This window comes from Aedes aegypti, chromosome 1, assembly GCF_002204515.2.
Source record: "Aedes aegypti strain LVP_AGWG chromosome 1, AaegL5.0 Primary Assembly, whole genome shotgun sequence".
In the NCBI taxonomy this organism is placed as follows: Eukaryota; Metazoa; Arthropoda; class Insecta; order Diptera; family Culicidae; genus Aedes; species Aedes aegypti.
Window position 1 is genome coordinate 247,919,524 of NC_035107.1, and position 25,525 is coordinate 247,945,048.

Consider the following 25,525-nt stretch of genomic DNA (forward strand, 5'->3'; position numbering starts at 1 on the left):
CCAAGATTCTTATAAAGAGCTAAACGAAAATCTTCCCAAGAATCAATGTTTTCTAGACCACTCTATTTATTCATCAATCATAGAACTTGTCATAAATTAATAAATGATCCTAAAATAGATGTGTTGGGAATGATTGGAAGAATCCGGTGTAAATCTACAGAAATCCACATGATATTTCTTAAGGAGTCTCATGAGGACTTTGGCATAGATCAAGGGCTATTCGAATTAGTAATCCAGACAAGGCTTCACCAAGAATCATGATCTTCAGTAAGTACAAGAATCTAATAAACGGAATTTTTAATTAATCTGTCCCGAATATCAGTAAAATATATTGAATATCCTTTCGGATCAACTTTCCGCCAACCTCTACTAATATATTGAGAATTTTAAGAAAAAAAAAACTAGTTTGGATCTTTTATAGAATCCACTGACATTACTAATTACCTTCTCAATGATCTTTCAAAGGACTTTCAAGTAAGTATTCAACTATCGCTTCGATTCCCGTAGAGATTTCAGCAAAGATCCAATGAAAAAGTTGCCATGAATCCAAATGAAAATCTATCTAGGTACCCTTCTAGAATTGTTTCAAGGATCTCAAACATGTTCCATAAGATCTTCTTTGAATTTGTTCAATATCTTGCCACCAGAAATCTACAAACTTTCACAGAAGAAATCGGTAAAAATATCTATGGAAAATCTGCTAAACAGTTCACCGTCAACTAATGAAAGTAAGTAATGATCCGAAGTACGAGTTGTCAGAGAGTCGTACACAGTGTTGGGAAACTCGTGCTCGCGAGTTAAAAAATACTCACTCTCGTACTCATTTGCGAGTAATACTCACGCTGTGAGTCACTCATTCCTTACTCTAACTCACGCGAGAGTATGACGTCATAACTCACTGCGAGTATTACTCACGTAAAGAGTAATACTCGCAGTGTGTATGACGTCATTACTCTCGGTGAGTGAGCAAGTTACTCTTTGTGAGTATGGTGAGTAACCAATTTCCATAGCAAAATAAAATTGTACATTAGTATGTTCTATACTAGGTGGAACACTGTAAATGTAAATAATTCAAAGTGTTTACAGCTGCTGTCGACTTCAGTGTGTATTGTGATAGGCAGTTTTATAGTATGGTTGTTTAAACTTTACCGAATTCAGAGCCAGTTTTTCAAAATGGATAAACAAGTTATAATGGCGAAAATCCGGTTGTGTTTAAATACTTTCCAGACCAATTTATTTCGTTTAGTGGCATAAAATAAATACTATAACTTTTTTCTGAACGCGTTTATGTTATTAATATTCAAAGTTGAATTGAAATATTAGTAAAAATGGAATAAGGTACCGTGGGGCAAGTGGGTAATGGAAATCGTTTAGTTGAGATTCTTCAAATTCTAAAGACTTGAAATTGAAATAGGGTAATTTGCCCATTATTGCGGTATTCTCTATTATTGCGGTATAAGAATTAAACCCTCATTATTAATCGAAAACTCTATTTTCTATGGATATTATTGATGATGATGAAAGCTTATAGTATTCCCAAGCTGTACCAGATAAATGCTTTGAAAATTAAACGATTTAGATCGTTTGAAGAACAGTTTTAAATGATGCATCAAGAAAAACCTATATTTTTAACCAGTCCCTCTATCTACGGACGGGTTTTCGTAAGCGTGAATTTTTAACTTTAGAACCAAAACAATTATATGCAGCTGGTATATCAGTTCAGTATGGATGTGGTTACATGATAAAAATTGAATTTTGAATAATAAGGACAATGAAAATAGCTTTTTGCCTATTATTGCGGTATCTGTAAATCACATTAAAAAAATCGATGTTTCAATATTCATTTTAAATGATATTGCTGGATACATCAATTATATTATTAGGATACTATTTTGTGACATAATTTTTTGTCATTCATACATTTATTTGGTCAAACAAAAGATTTTTCATAACATAAAACCCTGTTGTTGCTCTTATTTACAAATATATCGTAAATATACAAAATGTTTTATCAAAAAATCACGTAAACTGATTGAAAATCGGGACACATGCCAAAAATGCGTTGAAAAACTAATATACAAGATGATCGCAAGAAAACAATCTTTTGAAATTGCATTGGATTAATGAAAACTAGTGAAACAAATTTTTAAAAGCATCAACATTGTGATTATACTAATAATAAAATCATTCTTTATACAGCGACTAGTGGTCTCAGATGGAAGAACCTTGTCGTTTTACGTTAACATTGGCCAGCTACGACGGAAGAGGAGACGAAACCGGCAGAAAATCATTCGTTTCTATTGATTTGTTGTCGAATCGTGACATAAAGTAATGAATTAGTTTTCTTTACAGGGATGGTACACAAATTATGTCACGCAAAATTTCAATTTTTTTTGACCCCCTCCCCCCCCTTTGTCACGTTTTTTGTATGAGTCATACGAAAATTTTGTAAGGCTTGTCACGCTTGGCTTGACCGCCCCCTCCCCCCTTGGAGCGTGACGTAATTTGTGCATGACCCCACAAATATGTCCAAAATCACACAAACTGACAGTATCGTGCAGTGTCATTAACATGGAGGGTGTTTAATCTCAATGCTAGAACATTGTGTGGCATTGAATGTATACTGAATACAATAAAATCTATGATTTTTGGTATACCGCAATAATAGGACGGCACTACCGTAATAATAGGATGAAATACCGCAATAATAGGACATAGAAAGCGCTTCAGATTTATGTTGAAAAATGTACGATTGATTCGAAAATTTACTCTATTACTTCACTATACTCCAGATAAAGGATAGTTTTAACACTCCACATTGCAATATACTATAATATTTAGGTTTTGGACACTGAAATACGATTTAAATTTCAACACCGTGCTTAAGTCCTCCATAATAGGATGTAATTTGCAAATTTGTTCTAGAAAACTTGTATGAAACGTTGCCGAATAAAGATTTCTGATCAGAAAAATGTTCGGAATTTATTATATTTTGCTTGATATAGATATTGATATATATAGATAGTGAATGATAAGTTTATCCTCGTTAAACCATTATAGGGGAATTCGGGGTAAAACCGACACCCTAAGCTTATTGATAAAATGTGTTTACTTTCGCTTGTTAAACGAAGCTAAAATTGTTGTAGAATCACATATTGGTTATAAATCTATCAATCCTTGCGATCGCTGGATGATATATTAAGGTTTTATATTGATTTAAATCTAATTGATATTTCATCATTTTTAGGTAAGACAATTGAGAGTGCGGGTAAGATCGACACCCTGTTGGGGTAAAACCGACACATCCACTTTGAGTAGAATTTACACGTTGTGAACATCACCATCACATTGAATATTTAAAAGAATGCTTTAAACATGATTTTCGACATTTATGACCCCTTCCTCCAAGGGATTATTCACATATTACGTAAATTATTAAGGAGAGGCCAAAGATCCACTAAATATATGTGAATATTTCAAATGTCCCATGCTAAGATTATAAAGTTGGGGTGAATACAAATGGATATTATTCATTTGTGTTCATTGAATGTTTACGAAGATGAAGTTCTAGCGAATGATTGGTATTGAAAATAAATACTGTTTTATTTTAACAAAACAGAAAAGTGTAATTATTTTGAGACAATAAAAGCTGTCGAACCCTATGATCCGTAAATAAACAATAAGATTAATTTATGTGAAAATATTTCAAATTTTATTAATTCTACAATTTTCTATGAGAAACGTTTCTTCAAACTTCATCAAATAAGTTGAAACGTGATAAACATAGAAATATGTTTTTAATACTTAATGATGGCTTGTGGCAAGTTATACAGTGTCATATTTTACATGTTAACAAGTTCGCCATCCGTGAACTTCACTGGAATTCGAAAATAAAGACTCACATAAACTACAGAGATAGTCTTACGATTAGAAATATTCCCTGAAGTTAGATTATGAAACAAAGAAAAGTGTCGATTTTACCCCAAATGAAAGTGTCGATCTTACCCCGAGTGGACATTTATTTTTCAATAGCGTTTTCAGCTGTCGAAAAACCAAAAAATAATTTCTCCTTCATGTTGTATCAACGTAATAATAGTAAATGATGATATAGACGCAGAACAAATAATGACATTTTCAGAATTTCACATGCGAAATAGTTAAAGAATAACAGCGATATATTGCAACTGCTGTTGTTTCATTGTTAGCCAATATGATTTTGTTGTTTGTTTTGACAGTTTGTTGGTAGCGACAGTTGTAATGTCATTCGAAACACAACATTTCACAAGTTAAGATAGAGCGTGGTGGAAACTGCATGAAAATCTGCTCAAAACATGAAAAATCAAAGGGTGTCGAGCTTACCCACAGTGTCGGTTTTACCCTGATTTCCCCTACGGGCCTCTGATTATTGTTTGGTCATTACTGTTATGTGGTTATAGCAAGTATGCATAATTTTTCAATATAAAATTTTCAATAGCGCTGTTTAAGGAACAGACATTTAAAAATGTATCATTTTCAACGTTTAATCTAGTCCCATAATGAATAAAAAACAAATTAAAAATAATTTTCTGAAATATTTTTATAACTTCTTTTGTTCGATTCTATCTAAGACATGTGGCACCTGACTTATTGTTAGATTTCTGCTCCTCTTTTATGATCTATGTGTTGTCAGAAAACCGAAAAAAAATGAAAATTGAAAAGCTGAATTGCTGAAGTTGTCGCACAAAATATTGCTGGCTGCGCTGTTTGGCAGACCAATCAGCGGCTTATTAGTTTTGGCACGAAACTCAGATACGTTTTGTTGAGTCTCTGTCTCAGGTTTTTATTATTGCAGTAGTGCTGCATATCGTAAAGTAGAGAATAAAAAAAATTGGCAAATAAATAAAACTCATAGTTGACAAATGTGGAAATGCTCATATCATAAGTACATTAAGCTAAAAAGCAGAATCTGGCCCAGTAGAGGTGTAATGTCAGAAGAAAAGAGCATTTACGATGCAACATGCGCAGAGAAACACCAAACATAAATTACAGCTTGTGTTAAGAATTCATATTATAATAACGTTTTGCGTGCATCAAATAGTTTTCAGAATAAAATTTTCATGTTATCATTTGAATAAGGTCACCTCAAGAATAGCCTTACTTATTACTTATTATTTATTTGAGCCATTCGCAAGCTTTTAGAATATTTACAATATTTCAAGTGAGTAAAATTACTCACGAGTGAGTAAATGTTAGTCGAAAACTCACTCACGAGTATGAGCTGTACAACTGAAACTCACGACTGAGTATACTCACGCGAGAGTTCAAGCTGTACAACTCATACTCGCGAGTGAGTTTGCAGTTTTCAGTGAGTAATCACGAGTTTCCCAACACTGGTCGTACACATCTTGGCAATTTTTTCTAGTTTTTCCCAAAGGCGGCATCCACAAATTACGTACGATTTCTGAAATTCGATCCGCGCCTGAAGGCACCAATCCACGCCAAAAAAATTCCAATTGTCATTGAAATCTTCAATCATTATGAAAAAGAAACATTTCATACAGCTCGTTACTTAGTTTAACTTTGGAAACCAGCATAACACGCCTAAATGTATGCTATTTCCCTTTAACGAGCATGTTTTCCGAAAATAAATCGTTTTATAATTGAAAAAAAACGAGTTCAAGAGTTCACATTTAAGCTTACAAAACAGTTCATGCGTTAAAAGTTTGCATATAAACTTAGCAACAGCGGATTGTTTAGCACTGACTTTTCCTACAATCTTGCCTACACAAAAAAAACTGTTAATATTTCTGTGCAAAACTATTCTTATAAAAATAAAACTGTTTAAAAAGAGCAGTAGAATTCATAAACTAGAAAAACCATGGCATGTACGTGATGCAAACGGAAGGAACCTGATCAAATTCGCCAAGTGACCAATCACCAATGACCAATGACCAATAGACGCCAAGTGATTTGACCCTAGATTACGGTAAAATTTCATTAGTCCGCCAGTAATAGGCCAATACCCAACTAACATTAGTAGCTGAACAATAGTTCATTAAACTTAAATAAGCTTAGGAGTGAATTGTTCAGCAGAAATGTTTGTTGGGTATACAGTACATTGAATTTTACATTGAAACTCTTTCGACGTTTCATACCCGAGTAACACACATGTTATAATTGATGCATATTAACTCTTATATGACAAAATCTAGTCATATAAGAGATAATTTGCATCAAATATAACATGTGTGTTTCTTGGGTACAAGAGACCGCATTTTCTAGACCCACATCTGAGCAACTAATTTCGATGAAACCTCTACAAGACCTTATTTATAAGTCAAGTCGATCAAAAACAACTTAAAAATTTCGCTCGACACGACGGGTGACTTCTGAAATATGCATGCCTACTGTGTTCGACAGTGACTGCAGACGAGTCACATAAATTGGTTAGATTTACAAAACAGACCCCTAAAACAGAAAAAAATCAAGATTTGTGGGGGCACAATGCGTACAATGCGTTTATAGGGTACTTAATATCGGGAATCTGATTAGTCGCAGATCCTTGCCTTATCCCAATAACTCAATATCCCTTCCATGACAACTGTGGAGATGCAGAGGTATACTCGGTCTCTAATAACAATCTAACATTATTTCCCTTCTCCGACGACCGTAAGGACGTGACCGCCGCCGTTATTGACTTTTATATTATGAGCCCCGGGTCGGGTTCGGGTTTGAAATTTTTTTTTCGTGTTCGGGTTTGAAGGTTAAAAAAATATCGGGTACGGGTCGGGTTCAGGCTTGAAAAAAGTCGGGTTTAGCCGGGTTAGGATCGGGTTTGGGGATAATTGTTCACAAAGTAACAACCGGAAAGCTTCCCTATGCATCAGAAACGATGAATTTATCATCTTTTCGAACTCGGGTTCTATTCGGGTTTTTCTTAGAAAACTTTCTCGGGTTTCGGGTCGGGTTCGGGTTTGAACAGCGAAAAGTTTTCGGGTTCGGGTCGGGTCCGGGTTCGCTTTTAAATTTTTGTCTCGGGTTCGGGTCGGGTCCGGGTTTGAAGGAATGTAATAAGTCGGGTACGGGTCGGGTTCGGGTTTGAAAAATGTGAAACCCGACCATCTCTAAACTAAACAGCTAAACTGGGTACCTAGTGACTATACTATAAAGAGCACTTTACAGCACTCAATGAGAAGACGAGAGTTATCATTTTTAAATAAAAAGTTCCTAATGATGAACTGCACAACTGTTCGTATCAAAACAAGTTGTTGGCGATTTTCGTAGCACGATTTCAGAAATCCGCGATTTTCGCGACAGAATTTCATTCACTCGGAATATTTGCGCCTGGCACACCAAATCCACTACAAATCGGCAAAAATCGCGAAATCCGCGACAATTTAGAATTTCGCGATTGATAGAACAGCCCTGCACTGCCCATAACTGCATATTTGTAACATTCGACAAAAGTAGGCATTGAATAAATGGGATACCAAGTTTGCATTTTATTGCAGTATGGGAGAGAACTGATATTTCAAAAAATCACTTAGAATTCAAAAGTGCTTATTTGAGGCTGAATTTTTGTACAACTCTTATCGCTTATTGGGTGAATAGTCAGATAAAAATTCTGATAGAAATTTCGTTGCCACTGCATTATAAGGCTCATGTATAATCTCAATGTGACTGTTATGCGGTTATAATTGCCAATGTGACAAAACAACTTGGTATTTTTTTCGAATTTTCTAGAACAATCTCACAGATTTTAGTAAGTGGATCGAAAGTATTTGTTATTTGATGACTCTCCCCGGTATTAACTCGAAATTGTCAAAAATGTCGAATGTGACTGTTATGCAGTTATGGGCAGTGCAGATGTCCTAGCTACAGATGGGATTTTTCTTTCGCTTGCTTTGATCGTGCTTCGAAAACAAATGAGACCAAATTCTGCAATATCTCTAAATTATAATTTAACAACTCATTCTGGTCATACAAACATTTTCTTAAATCGCTGACTGGGTTGATTATTATACAATATTGACTGCCTCCAGCGATTTCTTACAAAATTGCCCTTCAGAATTTTATTAAGATTTTAACTAGAAATATCTTCTTCATCTTCAGGATGTCTTCAGGAATTACTCAAAGATTTGTTTAGGAATTTACTAGTAATTCTTTGAGTTTTCCCAAGGGAGTCTTTAAATATTTGTCTAAGTATTCTTCCTGAAAATTTTCCAGGCATTTCTCCACGGAAATGATTTTTTTTTCAGAAAATTGATTAAATGTTCAACAAATTTAGTGAGGTATTTCTAAAGCAAATTTTAAAGTAACCTCTGATGAAACTTGTGTAAGTTCTTAAGCAAGGGTTACTAGAAGAACTCGTAGAAGAATTTCTAGTTGAATTATTAGGGCGATTGGAAAAAACGAATCAATCGAAACTTTGGATAATATCTTGCAGGATTTACTGACGGAACTCCTTGAAAAACATCGACTAGTATGGAAATTTAAATAGCAATTAAAAAAGAGAATAACATTTATAAAAAAGTAAATGAAAAACCGAATTTAGTACCATGCTATTTAATTCCACTAGTTTGTATCCTTTGACAGATACGCGTTTTTCGACCTCAACTGTAAGGCCGTCTTCAGTGTCGAGTACTATTCTCGACTCGACAAGATTTATTATTTAAAAGAGACTTTTTTAAGACTTGCATTAAAATAGTCACCAAGTCTCTAAAAAGAGACCTGTTCTACTTCTTTCTCTTGGTATTACGTCCTCACTGGTAAAAAGCCTGCTTCTCAGCTTAGTGTTCAATCAGCACTTCCACAGTTGTTAACTTAGAGCTTTCTTTGCCAAAGTTGCCATTTTCACATGTGTATAGTGTGTGGCAAGTACGATGATACCAGGTGCGTCCCACTCGGGTTCAGATTGAGTACCACTTCTAGTACTACATTTGGTCCCTTGGTACTGCAAAAGGTACCCAAGTTTGACAGATCACAGTACATTTTTCAGGACATTCTCGATTTTGCTCTATTACGTATGTGCCATAAAATTTTGGACAAATGCAATGGACATGGAGGTCTTTATTTCTTCTTTGATGATACTCTGTGCCAAGGGAATTGCCATTACGAAAAGATCCTGGACCGCCCGGGAATCGAACCCAGACACCTTCAGCATGGCTTTGCTTTGAAGCCGCGGACTCTAACCACTCGGCTAAGGAAGAGACCTGCTATCTGTAATAAATTACATCGAATCAGGCAAAATGAGTAAGAATTCAAAAATCTCAAAGTCACTCCAAAGTACGGTTAATTAGTCCTCTCACAAACATAATTAATACTTTTGGCAACACTCTCCCTCTCCGACAGCCACCGAATAGCGCTACGCCCCTTTCTAATTAGTCATCCCTCCTGCCTAAATTGATGACAAGTACAAACTTTCTAACTACCACTAAAATTCGCACGTATCGGTATTTATTTAGTTATTATTCATTGCGTCTGAATTTCAACAATCCACCATCTGTCCAACCACAAGAGCTTGATATTATCGATTTCTTGATTTCGGGTAACTCCCCCCCCTGGCCAGGCAGCCAAAGCTCGTTTCCCTCTGAAGGGATTTCCCCCCTTTAACCTGATTGTTGAATCGGCAATTACCTTGCGACAAATGTGCGATTGTTCCTCCAAATTCGGCAGCCAACGGAATCAACGGAGACGATCGATGGATTCCTCCACTTTTGCACCAAATTACTTTTTCACTTCACACTGCACTCCCTCTCACCCGTACACTAAACACTTGAAAACACCACACGGAGCAAGCACCTTCTTTGTGCGCTGGCCAACGAAGACTGACAGCCGAGTGTGAGAGAAAGATTCGGTTCACGAGTGGTCGATTGGTGTGGCGCGGAGAGGGAAGAGAAACGTCAAATGATTTAGGGTGACCAGTTGCACGGCTTGTAGAAATAGGTGGGAACACAAAGCAAAAATTATCAGGGTGGGTGTTCTACCGTATGCCTTACTATATATTGTATTTTTTGGAAAAATCCAGAATGCGATCGCAGCTCAGTTTGGAGCTGCGAACTTATTTACACAGTGAGAGAAAATTGCACAGAACAAAGTATAAAAACTCTTCTGATTTCTTACTCAACTAGCAGCAAAATAAATGAGAATTCACATTGCTTTTTAATAATCATTGCCAAATTAGAGTAATGCACATTAGAATTGATGAAAATAAAACTGTTTTCAATCAAATTTCGACATGCGAAATATCAATTTCACAAGCTGTAGAACATTTCATTGAAGTTCGTCAATAATGACTAAGTGTGTAAGAGGTCAGTTTAGCCGTTTATTTACATCTGTTAAAGCCGCCAGGAGTAATCACAGCCGTCGTCCCATAGTTTTGACTTTGACATTAGCTTCGCATCCTGAAATCTTCGCATCTCATGAGCAGGCGCGAATACGGTTTGGTGCTGCGAAGCCAATACTGATATGTTCATATTAAAGAATAATTTTAATTATATTCAAATACATTGAATCAGAAATAATGAAACTGAACGTTAATACCATATATACACGCAAAAAATTGTGCGGCATAAACTACCATTTTAGGGGGTTAACTTAAGCGCTCGCACCGGCAATTTTCAGCATACCAGAAATGCGCTTGATTTTACCATGTTTGTTGTCGAAATCAGATTGTTGTAAATTCTTTCTGTCAAATGTACCAGTAATGTGGTGGGATGTACCGTAAACATAGTAAATTGGTCTGAAATTCCATGGTAGTTTCAAGAATGGGCGTAGTCAGCTTCAATAGTAATATTTACCACATAGTTTTTTCCCGTGTATAATAATTTTGTTTATTTTTATAATAAAACCTTAAGCTATCTCACAAACGTTGAACTTAATTCCATTGATATAAATAATATATAATTGCAGTCCCGAGTTGATTATAGCTTCGCGTTTGACCAACATATTCTTTAGTCGTTTTTTTGCGCATCATTTTCCGGACTGACTCCATCTATGACAAAAGGTCGAAAGACAAAAGGTCGAATGGACAAAAGGTCGAAAGACAAAAGGTCGAAAGAACAAAAGGTCGAAGATCAAGAAAGAAGAGACAAAAGGTCGAAAATCTTTTTTCAAAGAAGAGAAAACTCCCACCATGCAAATCGTTGCCTATAAGTGTTGATCCGGTTCTTAAAGCTGCAATAGCAAATGCCGTAAATACCGTTGTAGCTTAAGGGCACGTTGAAATACTTTCGTTTTGTATTTATTCCAATAATGTGGCACTGAAATAGACGGCAGCTGTTTTTTATCGCAATCTATCTGGGACAACCCGCATAAAAAAATACATTTTGCATTACGGTCTGAACAGTAAGTTTCTGCTAACTGATACTGTTAATGTTCCACAAACAGTTGTTTATACGTTGAACAATATGGAACCTGAAACTTAACACAATAAATTGCCATTTGAGTCATTTTTGCCAAACGGTGACAATATTTAATATTGTCTAGATGTGGTTGAAATGTATCGGAATGCTGAAGGCTCAAACGCAATGATAGCGGAACGGCAACGGAATGCGGAACCGGTTCGCCAGCATGAACCACACTATCTCGACTGACCCATCAACGAATGAAAGTGAATCAACACCAAGTCGACAAGCATGTTGTAGTTCATGCTGGCGAACCGGTTCCGCATTCCGTTGCCGTTCCGCTATCATTGCGTTTGGGCCTTGACTCATTAGAAATAGTGGCACTATAAGATTAACGTCTGTGAAATAGTTTGTGCTCAAATTTGCACTTTACTATATATAACTTATAACCAACAGTTTGGCAAATTGTTACATTCACCGGTTTTTGTTTTAGCAATATTGAAGACACACGCTTTAAAAATTTAACTCACTCAAATTGAAAAATAGGAAAAATATGATCAAAAGTTTCGTTTTTCACGAAATTGAATTGGATATTGAAAAAATGATAATGGAACGTACTTTGTCTTTTAATTATGAGTTAAAAATGTTTTACTATCATACGGTTAGAACACGGATTAGACTAAAATTAATATTTATATATTAATTTTTGTTATCGAAGTTTGAAACAGTGACAAAGTCATTAGTATGTTTTTTAGCGTGCATGCAAGTTTGTCGGTCAAACTCATCAAAACATTCAGAGCGAAAAAAGAAAAAAAAATCACTGCAACAGAAATTAAACGCAAATCCATGTACTGATGCTAGTTTTAAATGAAATTCGGCCGCGGTGGAACAGCAGCGCTATCATGGTGAGTAATAATAAATATCAATCCGTAACGCGTTACTAAACCAAACTTTTATTTCGACAGATTTCGTATCTTCACGGTCATCGGCTTGGTGGCAGCTGCAAAAACAGCCGAACTCGCCGCTGCTGGTTACTCTTGGCAATGAATGAACCAGCTGCAAGGAGAACCCATTATTCCGGATCACCTATACGTGGGCATCAAACCAAAAGTGAGTTTCAAACTGTCTATGTCACCGATTTCAATTATGTATAACGATTCCTTCACGTTCCAGAGTCTGATTCACCAGCATCAAGCGTAGGCCATCCTGAACAACAGCCTGGATCCAAGAAGCAAGCGCTGAAAGAAAGCCATCTCTGTGAGGTTTATTTAGCTAAGTAATTGCTGCATTCATGGACTTTAATCAGAATATGAAATGTAAGTGACTGACACCGATGACTAATCGCACCACCTCAACGGAGCACGAGCTTCGAAAGCATTGTTCAGGGCAAAATTGTGCCACGATTCTATTTTTTTTATTTTAAATATCGAATAAGGCAACCTTAAGCCACAGATAACAGACGTTGAAGTCCGATTGTAAAACTGTGTAAGCCAATTAATGGCAATTTTGAATGGCAACACAAGTAGCAACATTGTGGTGGCGCTGTCATCGCTAAGTTCCCATGACGATGTCAGTGGTGAATATGAAATATTTCAAGATACTGATATTCACCACTGATTGACGCAATTCGCTGTGTGGCGGCGCTAGTGATTGCAAGGAGTTTCAATTTGAATATTTACACAGGTTTTCAGATTTTTTTTGTTCTAGCATAAACATCTGTTATCTGTGCTTAAGCTTTAATAAACATTTAAAATATTTTGTCTTCAATGAAAATTATTTCTTAAATTGAATAAGTCACAATGAAACAAGAAATAAGTGTAGTATAAATTCAATTCCAACAGAATTTTGTCTACACTTATTTTCTTCTTTCATTGTTTCGTATTAAATTTATTGATCAATTATTTTTTAACGGTAAAAGCATAAAGAAACAATACGATATTAGGTTAAAATACTATTTGGCACAATAAATCAATTATTACATAAACATTCATCGTTTTCACTTCAAATTTATAGTTTTACTGTTTGAAAACAGTTTGCCCTATAGTGGGTTGGCCGAAAAATGGATAGTATGTCTATCGTTTTGCAAACAGTAAACCAAAAATTTTGTTCGTGAAAATCGACGTTTTTTTATGGTTACATAACTTAACCGCCTATTCCCCATATTGTTATTTTTCCAATAACCATTCCCGAAATTGTCAAAATAGTTCGTGGTAAGGTTGATTTATTGTTAATTTGGATGTTATTTGAAACTGTTTAGATATTGTCGCAAGTGGTTGCGGATAATTAAAGGAATGGTGCTAGTATGGTTCACAATTATGCGGGAAGAAAACGGAGTGAATTTGCAATGTCAAATTTTTTTTTTTATTTTCCCGATTCGCGAAAAATACGCGCTTAAAAATCATCTGCTCAGTGACTGTATATTTTTCGCAAAATAATAAAAATATTTTTTTATGTTCTATATTGCACTTTTTGACTGAAAGGACATAAATACAGAAGTTTTAAAATGTAACTACAGATGTTGTGTGCATCGTTTCATTAAAAAAAAAAAGATTTTTAACTATTTCACTTTCTGATACTGATGTACTTTTCAAACGTGCATAAAACAACACTTACCAAAGCGTGCAACAGTTTCCCAAATTGTGAAAATAAGTTTCATATTGTAAAATTTGCATGTGTAAGTGTGTTGTGCAAATTCCCGGATAAAAACGTATCATTCAGTGAATGGAATAAACCATTAATGTACAATATAACGTATTGGATACAATACAGCGTATTTTTTTTTTTTGAATGTCGAAGCAACATTATTCTTGTTTGAATATACAATTCAAAAACAATATAACATATTGTAACAGAACACTGTATCACAGACAAACAGACGTCACACTCTCACCGATGTCCATCCACCACCTTTTTAACGGCCGATTCAAATATATGGTAGGTGGCCAATCCACCACCCGCAGCGCTCGCATCGTTTTTGTTCGCGTTTGACGTTTACACACTACCGCCATCTGTTGGTCCATCGGCCAAACACACCGATTTTAGCATTGGGCGTACATGTCATCGTGACTATGATTTTGATCGGGATTTGTTCTAAGTGTTACGTCTGTTTGTCTGTGACTGTATTGTTTTTTATTGGTTTTATACCTTATAATTTTGGTCAAATTCCTATTTTCGCGTAAAACGACTCTAGAAAGATTCGCGAATTAGGCGAAACTGAAAAAATGTACACAATTTTAGAAACTATAGCGTTGAAATTGTAGCTTGATTGTCTATTCACTGCACTTGAACTTTTCCCCTATCGATAATTTAACTTTTCATAAACGTGTTACGCCTGTGTTTTTGTTTACCAAAGTGATGAGCGCATCTGAAATCAAAATCAAAACACGGCGAGAGTAAACGGCGACACTGCAAACAAAAAATAAACAAGGCGTACATGGCGGGCTTAATTGAAACCAGAATGTAAACACGAATATCGAATCGATATATAAAAAATATCGATTACAGACTCATAACATTGGGCGATACTGGCATTCCTAAATGCGTTTAAGGCGAAACCACAGACAAACAGACGTAACACTTAGAACAAATCTCGATCAAAATCATAGTCACGAGCACATGTACGCCCAATGCTAAAATCGGTATGTTTGGCCGACAGACCAACAGATGACGGTAGTGTGTAAACGTCAAACACGAACAAAAACGATGCGAGCGCTGCGGGTGGCGGATTGGCCACCTACCATATTTTTGGATCGACCGTTAAAAAGGTGGTCGATGGACAAAGATGAGAGTGTGACGTCTGTTTGTCTGTGGCGAAACCTTATAATATTTTTTTATTACGAAATAGCTAGGGAAATTGTACACTGTAAAAATTGTAATACTTTTTCAAATCTGTCCCACACATAATTTCAACAAACGATTCCAAACATTAAAATAATCAAATTCGAACATGACGATTATGTGTGAATCCACATAGCAAAAATTTATGTAGTTACACACATAACGCAAATATGAGGAATGAACCATCGTGAACACCGGCGATCTCATCGAAGCCAGACCAAGTCAACCATTTTGCTGTTGTCGACTGTGTGCAAACTTGATGAAAATCCAGGCGAAAACCAACGATTCGGCTTTGTGTGTATGCATATATTGTTGTTATAATTCAAACTATCTACGTAAACTAAATGGTTGTTCAATTTCAGGTCGTGGATCCAGAAGGTGCTATTTCAGCTGTTTCTCCAACATACATTTCGCGGACGGAATCGATGGTACAAAGCCACATCCAAAAATGGAATACTTGGCAGCCTCTTGGAATGTTCCTGCCGGCAGCAAGTTTCGATCCCGATTCTCCATTCCAAGCGGCCTCAACAATCAGTAAAGAGCCCATCATCATTGCCTTTCTATCGTAGCTTTCTACAAACAGTGTTCAATGTAATGATACACCGGATATTTTTTTCAGTTTGACAAAGAACTTGAAATCAATTTAAATAAATACGTATAATGATCAAGGGAATATCAATAAAAGGGTGGTGAATATCAGAAAAATCAAATCATGTGAATTCAGGCTTAAAAATAGTGATATATTATTTATTGCACGAATGCATAAAACTTATGGATCTGGGTAATAATTTGTATGTGCTCTGACACATAATTTCAATGATCATCAGAATGAACACCAACTATGTGTGTCACACATGTTTATCATTTTTGTACACAAATTGCAAAAATACATTTGTGTCACACATACCAACGATATGAGGATTTTTACCAGTGTAGGAGATGTGGTATTGATGAGGATTTTGAAACTAGGTTTATGAAATGTGTATTAAAGTGAAAAGGTTAAAGTTTGAGTATATTTTCTCCAATAGACCATTTCCGTCAGATCTAACCCCCTATTTTTAAATTTTTCTTCGAAAGACGATCATTTTTAATGATTATTGATGCTTTCAGATCTAATTTATATGCTCTCCTGATTTTATTTTATTTTTTTTTAAACTTGAGAATTCACCACATTTTGAGTAGTGCGGCACAGTTGTTTCAACCCTGTGGGTAAACAAAGTGGAGATTTTTGCACAACTTTTAATCTCACCCCTGCGTTAAGCGTTTGTAGACCTAACGAAATGTCAATTTCAAATCAAGCACACGACGACCCAACTTCGTAGAAATCTGAGACACACAACGGATAGCAATTACCGTTCGATATCTGCTGCTTATGTGGTCAAACTGTTCCGGAACCATATGGCCAATGAAGTATGCATATACTTCCTCGTTTTACCACTCATAGATCTCTCCGAAATATCCTCCACTACCATAACAAATATCCCCTTCATCTTCCCGCTAGAAACCTCTGCCGTGCTCCGCGATAGTCCTCGAAAAGGGTTCTGCTCCCCCAACGACCCTGTGCCCGGCAGCAAACTGGGGACGAAGATTTTATCGTCCGTCAGCATACTGTTTAGATTGATGCATTCCAATGGAAGCTGCAATTAATACCGTTTGATATCTGCTGCTTGTGTCGTCAAACTGTTCCGGAATCATATGGCTAATCGAGTATACATACGTCCCCGTGTCACTACTCTAATAAATATCCCCGACTATCCTCTACGACCACAACAAATATCCCCTTCATCTTCCCGCCGTAAGCCTCTGCCGTGCTCTGTAATAGTCCTCGAAAAAGGTTCCGCTCCCGGTGACGCACTTGGGAAGATTTCACCGTGTAACAGCATACTGTTTCAGATCACTCGATTCCAATTGAAAATGCAGGGATCCGAACACAATGATGACCAATCTCAAGAGATGCGATCTTCCGGATTTCAGCGAAAATTTCTTCGCCACCCTCAGCCAACCACAAATCCGGAAGAGAGCGGGAACATTTTCATATCCAAGCGGAGCACCACAGCAGTCACAGGTGATAGAGATGAAAAGGATACCAGCCGTTGTCGTGAAAGATTTCGTCGTGCTGGATCTCTTCTACATATTTAAATACCGGTGGTGGAACTGAAGTTAAAAAATTGACGGCCAGCAGCAGCACCAAGATGTTTTTGTTGATTCCACCCACGGTGGAAGTGGCGGATGAAAATATAAGCAAAGGTATCTGTCATGATTGATCCGAATCAGCTGATCATATATTCACCACAACGTGGAGACAAAAATCATAGGAGAAAAAGGGGTCCGATAAAAATCGGAGAGAAATAAATTGTAGATAACCGTGGGGTGTACTGTCGTGCCGCCAGTTTTTCATTGTTTTTCAATAGTTAGAGGCTTCAAAACATATGGGTTCCTTGGGAAAGTTTGTTCAGTAAATTAACAGAAAGCATATAAGCCATTAAAAAAATTTCACGGAAATGGTCTATTGGGATCAAAAATTGCACATGAAAATTTCATTGGTTATTTTCTCATTGTTATTGATTTGTCAGATAGGCCCTTATCGCGAATCCCTCTCGAACTGTTGCTTCTTCCTGTGTAACTTGGCTGAAAGAAGCAAACAAAACAAGTTCAGAAAAGCAAGAAATGTTGGGTGAAAAATATTCAAAAAGTAAAAATAAGTAGTTGTTTTGAAGTCACTTGACATTAGCTGTAACGACGAATGCAACCATCATAAATATCTTTACTTCTATAAAATTTAAAATTATTTTGCTGCTTTTGGCACGAATATCCGGTATGTTGGGGGACAATTCTCGCGTAACTTTTCAAAACGGCCTATCTAACAATTCTCACATTTCGAGTAAATCGAGCTTGAAGGTTGTGAAAATATATTTTGAAACTGTATCAAAATGAAACAATTTTTCCCCACTGTGTTGCTTGTAGAGGGAAGCAGTGTAATAGAGTTCAACGTAAGAAATGAAATTTTGTCAATTTATTTGGAAATTACACTGAAATCTATAAAAACATCAGACAGGACGTTTTGACCAAAAATATGTACATAGGATAAATCACATAGGTCGTTCTGTTTCAACAATTGTTACATTGGACATTCACTTCGGTCATTTTGTTTCAGTTATAGTAACATCGGACATTTTGATTTGAGCACACAGCAAGCATGTTTTATTTCATTTTGTATCCACGTGCGTTGAACTGCTTCAACATTCAAGTTGAACTGCTCATTTTGTTGCGGTGTGATAATCGCAGGCACCAGCTGTGCTTTGTTTTGGTTCATTCAATGCCACGACGTCACTTTTTCCCCTCCGTCTGTGTGTCCTGTGTAACAACAGAAGGAGGGAAAACGTTGAGCTGTACATGGGACTTTTTGCTTTCTCGCTGTTTCTCTCTCAATCTTCTCCCCGTTTCAATGCTGGTTTCGCCCACACTTGTTCGTGTGTGAGTTACCCACTGCACGATGGGTGGTGACGACTGTGTTGCATTCGGCACCAGCCGTCGGCGCAAACAAGAAATAGCGGTGGGAAATGATGACGATGACGGCGCCGTCGATTGTGTTGTAGGAAACCAATGCCAAACAAATACATACACCTTCTCCGCTCTTCGGTGAATGATTGCTCTGCAAATACCTATATGTGCGCAAGTCGCGCATGCACGTTGCTCGTGTTGCTGCCGTGCCAAAATACAGTTTTGTGTACCTCGTTCCCTTTTTGTTATTAATATTAATATTATTATTAATATTTGAGCGTATTCAATATTGCGAGGCAGAGCGACTCTGAAAATATCGACATTTTGTTGCGGTGTGCTAATTGGAGACACCAGCTATGCTTTGTTTTGATTCATTCAATCCCACGACGTCATTTTTTCCCCTCCGCCTATGTGTCCTATGTAACAACAGAAGGAAAGGAAACGTTGAGCTGTATGTAGGACATTTTGCTCTCTCACTGATTCTCCCTCAATTTTCCCCCGTTTTTATGACGGTTTCGCCCACATGATCATGTGTGAGTTTCCCACTGCATGACGTGGTGGTGGTGACGGCTGTGTTGCAATCAGCACCAGCCGTCGGTTGAAACAAGAAATTGCGGTGGGGAATGATGACGATGACGACGCCGTCCATCTTGTTGTAGGAACTTGAGAAAGGAGCCCACGCCTAACATCATACAGCTTCTCCTCTCTTCGGTGATTGATCGCTCTGAAAATATGTGTGAGCAAGTCGCGCATGTACGTTGCTCGTGTTGCTGCCGGGAAGCATATTTATACGCTTGATCGATCATGCATCTGAATCAGATTGATACAATGACATCATGATGCTCAATCTTGTGCTCAATAACATTCCCCTATATGCATGCAATGTGCTAATAATATGAAAAGAGAAGTTGCAGCTGATCCAATCCATCGAAACGGTAAAACATGGTTTGGCAAAAAGACCAAAATACCGTTTTGTGTAACTCATTCTCTTTTTGTCACTTGAACGTTTTCAATTTTGCGAGGCAATGCGACTCTGAAAATATCGACTGAAATGATTGAGAAGCAGTTATTATGACATTCTATACATCTAAGTAGTGTCTCAGACACGCTTCTACAAATAATTCTACCTTTTAAACTCCATTTCAAAGCATTATTCAGGAATGTCCAATGTAACATTAGAATCGTGTTTATTCATAAATGTTACATAGGACATGTGGTTGGTTCTCTGATCAAAGGTCCAATGTAACAATTGATTCTAAGCGATGCAGTTTTGAACATTGGTCATTTTGTTAAGCTTTTAACAGATTAATTTATTGTTAATATATCAGAACGAGTGTTCTAGTGTGCTGCTAAGTGGTGCAACGCAAATGATTTGCAATGATAATCTCGATTTGTTTACATTTGTTACTTAGGACGTTTTGAAAAGTTACGCGAGAATTCATACAAAATACAAATTCTACACTTTTCACCACTAATTGAAATACAGCTCGTTGAAATGTTTTCGTATTGTACAACAATACACGAATTGCTAATCAACACAGTACATGAACAATATATCGTATTGTATTTTCAAAATGTACGTATGAGAAAATATCTATATTTGTATTGTTACGATACTTAACCACCCATACATTATATTGCAAAAATCTCATATACCATACAGTGATCTGTTCAAAACAATATATTGTACTGTAATTGTATTGTCATTTTACAATATACTGTATTGTATTTCCAATATATTGAATGGTGCTGTTACAATACCGGGTACCCCCGTTGGTTTGACCACATTTAATCTGAACACTTTTTAATCTGTACCCCGCTAATTTGCACATCGTTCAGATTAAAATGGTTCAAACGTCATTTAGCTCATGGAACGGACTGAAGTGAGATGGAACGCTGTGGAACGGAACGCAGAATCAAAACAAAACAGTGAAAGAGGTAACCAGAAACACGTTTCTAGGGTGACTAGATTTTCAAATTAAAAATGGTTTGCATGAGGTACCGTTCAAATTAGCGGGGGTGCACGTTATATTGTTTTTGTGTTGTATTTTTTATCCGGGTTTATATCTGACGAGTTTTTATGTTTATGTTGTCGAACTATATTCGCCCACTAAATTATATTATTACAGTTTGTGATACATTATTCAAACCGCTTTTTATAGTCATTATTGTTGCATTTCATATTGTTTAATAAAATTGCAACTGTTTGTGAAACATGAACCCTACTACACGCAAAAAAATTGTGCGGTAAAAACTACCATTTTAGGGGGTTAACTTAAGCGCTCGCACCGGCAATTTTCAGCAGACCAGAAATGCGCTTGATTTTACCATGTCTGTTGTCGAAATCGAATTGTTGTAAATTATTTCTGTCAAATGTACCAGTAATGTGGTGGGATGTACCGTAAACATAGTAAATTGGTCTGAAATTCCATGGTAGTTTCAAGAATGGGCGTAGTCAGCTACAATAGTAATTTTTACCACCGAATTTTTCCCGTGTAGATATGAGAAACATGTTGTTTGGAAAGTGTAACAAATTGTATTTTACTATGCGGGCCATCTTGAACACGAAAATCATCAAAAACTCGTGTTTTTACGATAAATAAAATTACGTATAATACGCAATGGTGCATCTTAGGATTAATTCACAAATTTCATAACGCTGAAGGGGGTGGGTGGGTGTCCTCTAGATGTTACGGCTCATACAAAAATTGGAGAATATTCATACAAAAAGCGTTACTTGGGGGTAGGTGGCCATTTTTGGCGTTATGAAATATATGAATGAACCCTTGCCCCATTGTTGTGGTGCATCATGTCCCTTTGTTTAGGTGCCTCTTGCCTCAATGTTGTGGTGCGTTCTGCCCCAAAAAGCGGTGAATCGTGGCCGCATCAATTCACGCAAAAGTAGTGTTTGAAAAAAGTTCAATTTTCCGAAAATCTAGTATGATTATGATGAAAATTCGCTCAACACTATGGGCTCATTCACAAATTTCATAACGCTGAAGGGGGTGGGTGGGTGTCCTCATGATGTTACGGCTCATACAAAATTTGTAAAATATAATACAAAAAGTGTTACGAAGGGGTGGGTGGGTGTCGAAAATGGCCATTTTTAGCGTTATGAAATTTGTGAATAAACCCTATGTAGTAGACTGGCCCTTAAACAAAAAAGTTGTAAAACTCAACGGGGCACCCCCTAGATATGAGCCTTAGAGTAAGAAAAACGCTCTCTCAAAATTTCAACTCAATTGGTTACTCCACCAGGTGGCGCATTCGATTTGAAGTTTGTATGGGATATTCGTCTCAAATGTATTGAAAATTGATCCTATGTCACTGTTTCGTTCCGAATACTAATTGCTCGCGTTCAAATAAGCCCAGAATAACAAATACACTAGTTGATACCCTAATGAACATAATTGCAGAAGGTTGCATCTGGATTTAGTCTCATTTTCATTACTCTTTCAGTTGTTGAAAGTTAGGCTTAGATCAGCACTCCCGTACAGTCACTTATATGCATGCGACATATGCCTCAGCTCGCCCAGCGTCATAGGTGGCTATGATGCGCTTAGTGGCTGTAGTATCGTACTGTTAAGAGTAGGCCATGGATGTTGAGAGTGACATAAGAGGTTTGGAATAAAAGATTGTTATTTAGAACACCATTGAAATCAGACGTGTTTTGGTGTCTCTACATTGGCGACGAGAGTAAAATAGTATCAAAAAGGAGGAAAAGAACAGTAAGATATGCCCGGTTAAGACTCTGTATTGATTATTTGGGTCGAAGTTATGGAGACATGATAGCCGGAAACAAATGCAACGTGGAGTCAGATTCAAATCTTTCACAGTACCGGCAAGGCGCATCAGACAGGAACCAAATTGGATGAAGGGCACGATTTGGAATGGTAAATATGAAAATACTTTGGATATACATTGCAAGATGACGCCATGAAGGTAGCGTGTTTATAAGAATTGTTTGCAAAGATTTAAATTTACGAGAATAATTCTCAAAACTGGTTTTTGTACTGATTGATTGTACTATAAAATGGTTATTGAAAGATTGTTTGCAAGTGGATATTAAATATAATCAATAATATTTTCTAACAAGTATTATTTTCAACCGGAGTTTACTAATTGAGTTTTATTTTAGCAAAATTCTAAAACTATAAAAAATACACTAAACTGTCAGAAAAGGACGTTATCGAGATTGTTTCAAAATATTTAGAAAAAAAGGAGGAGAAAAAAACAATTAAAGCTTCCGGTAAAAGTCATTAAATGTTAAATTCAAAATTAAGACAAGTGACAACCATGTTCCAGCCAGTATAAATAAACGGGAATGCATTGAATTCTAGTTGATACTTATTTGGAGAACTTCTTAATGAGTCAATAAAAAAAAAATAGTGAGCTTTTCATGATTTTAATATGAAGGTGCAAAATAACAGTAAATAACAGATACTACCCGTATATCCAAATTTTACATAACTGTAATTGCAATCATTTTGCGGCTGTGAGTGAAGGATAGGGAAGCCATATTTCCAATATTGAATACACTACTTTTCATCACATGTTGATACATTAACCACACTGCTTAGTGAATGAAACAATATCCACATTCATATCCAGCACAAGCACTACAGGTCTGAACTTTGGTAGCCTGAGTAGAGTATTTCTTATTAGGATGCATGCAATGCTGTATAAACACAGTTATAAATTAATAAGCATTGGTTTGTTGAACGGATTGTAAATATAGCGATTTTGTGTAAATTTGAATTTAGAAAATTCATATTATGATTATCAACTGCTGTTTATTCGATGAAAATGAAAAAAGATTATTTTTTGAAAAACACACGGGAAAAAAATCTGTGGTAATAATTACTATTGTAGCTGACTACGCCCATTCTTGAAACTACCATGTAATTTTAGACTTATTTACTATGTTTACGGTACATCCCACCATATAACTGGTACATTTGACAGAAATAATTTACAACAATCTGATTTCGACTACAAACATGGTAAAATCAAGCGCATTTCTGGTCTGCTGAAAATTGCCGGTGCGAGCGCTTAAGTTAACCCCCTAAAATAGTAGTTCTTACCGCACAATTTTTTTGCGTGCACATATTTATATTGAAAACTAAGAATGAAAAACAAATATACCAGACTTAGCTCATAGAAATTTGTCGCAAGTATAGAAATGAAAAGATTGGTAACGGTGAGGTTATTTCTGTTATACTATTAACATTGACATGCTTCTAATATTTATAATGATTCGGAGAGTTGATATAAGGGTGTAATAAAACAATATATTTCTGATTTGAACATTAAATGAATTATAAGAAATCTACCATAATTGTATATTACCGCACAACTATAAAAACTAGAAAAGATAGAGCAATCAAAACATTAAATTAAATTTTGAATGAGATCATTTGTGACATTTTACTCTTCGAGGCGTAATATTGATGCCAAGACATTTGAGTTCGATTCCCACTCCAGTCAAAAGTTTCTAGCCTAAGTCGGAAGAAATTGCCTATGTTTCTTGATAATTAATAATTGTCATATTTATTGTTTTAACGTTACTTTTATATGGTTATTCCCATTTAAAACTTTGATCGGTACAAAACTTCCTATAATTCATGTTTCATAGATCAGATGTACAATTTTCAATGCAGTAATAAACAATTTATTTAATTGTTAGCATACGCAGAAAATATATGTGGTATTTTAATTTTAAAGCAGGATTCCAAAGTTTGAAATTTTATTTGAAAATAGGTGTTAAAATGCATGTTACATCCAAGCTTAAGAAGAAAACAGCTCAAAGATGAAAGATATGTAAATCATAATCATATAAAAAAAAACTTGGAGCTAGTACAGATGCGAGTATAGATTAAAAATTATAATGAATAATGCTTTCTTGACCTTGTAAAAAGTTTAAAATTAATAGGTTATCATTAAAAATAAATAAACATACATACATTAATCAAATATAGATGAGAAGAACTCGTAAAGTAATCGCGGTCTACAAAGGTACTAGAGCCCTTGTTAGTATCTGCAAATGAGAGGAAGGCAGATGAAACAATTCTGTCCATTTCTAGTGTGAAATGAAAGGATTTCCAGATTGTAAATATATAGTAGAGAGTAAAGGGAATACCAAAAGTAATTCCGGTCTACTTCTCCAAAAGAAACGAAGAGGATAGAAAACCTGGTCCGTTTCTGTAACAAGAACGTAGGGAGTTTATGAAAAATTCGGTCCATTTCTAGAAAGAAATGAAGGAATAACATAAATCGTCCGGCCCGCTCTTAGTCAATATGTAGAGAGTAAAGAGAACATCTAGAATGATTCTGGTCTACTTGTCCATAAGAAATGAAGAGGAAAAGATAATCCTGGTCCATTTCTGGAAAAAGAACGTAGGGAGAATGTGAAAATTCGGTCCTGTTAAAATCTATACAGTAGGAATAACACATATCATCCGGTCCGTTTCTTGAAAAAAAATGTTCGAGAGAACATGGAAAACTTCTCCATTTGAAACGAAGAGGAAAAAAATCCTGGTCCGTTTCTGTGAAAAAAACATAGAAGTGGAGCGATTCGAAATAGTCATAATAAAATATATAAAGGAAAATAATACCGAATTTCCAATTCACTATTAGTCCACTAGCAGAGAGTAAAGAGAACATTTTTGATGATTCTGGTCTACTTCTCCTTAAGAAATGAAGAGAATTAAATAATTCTGATCCATTTCTGGAAAAGAACTTGAAAACGTATCATTTGGTCAATTTCTTGGAAAAATAGAAATTTGTAAAGTTATGCAAAGGAAATACAAAGATTCAGTCTGCAGACTAAGATTCATGTCAGTCCTTCTGGCTGTCCTGTTGTT

At 36.0% G+C, this 25,525-nt stretch overlaps 1 protein-coding gene across 5 annotated transcripts in view; it reads right to left on the reverse strand.

Annotated features, from left to right (window-relative positions):
* Positions 1 to 9,817, reverse strand: part of LOC5578943 (V-type proton ATPase 116 kDa subunit a) — a 61,911-nt gene extending 52,094 nt beyond the window's left edge. For all 5 annotated transcript variants that reach the window (XM_021837447.1, XM_001657182.2, XM_021837446.1 and 2 more), the window contains exon 1: positions 9,616 to 9,817. The gene's annotated coding sequence lies outside the window, so the exon portion shown is untranslated. The remainder of the gene's footprint in view (positions 1 to 9,615) is intronic.
* Positions 9,818 to 25,525: the final 15,708 nt, after the last annotated feature.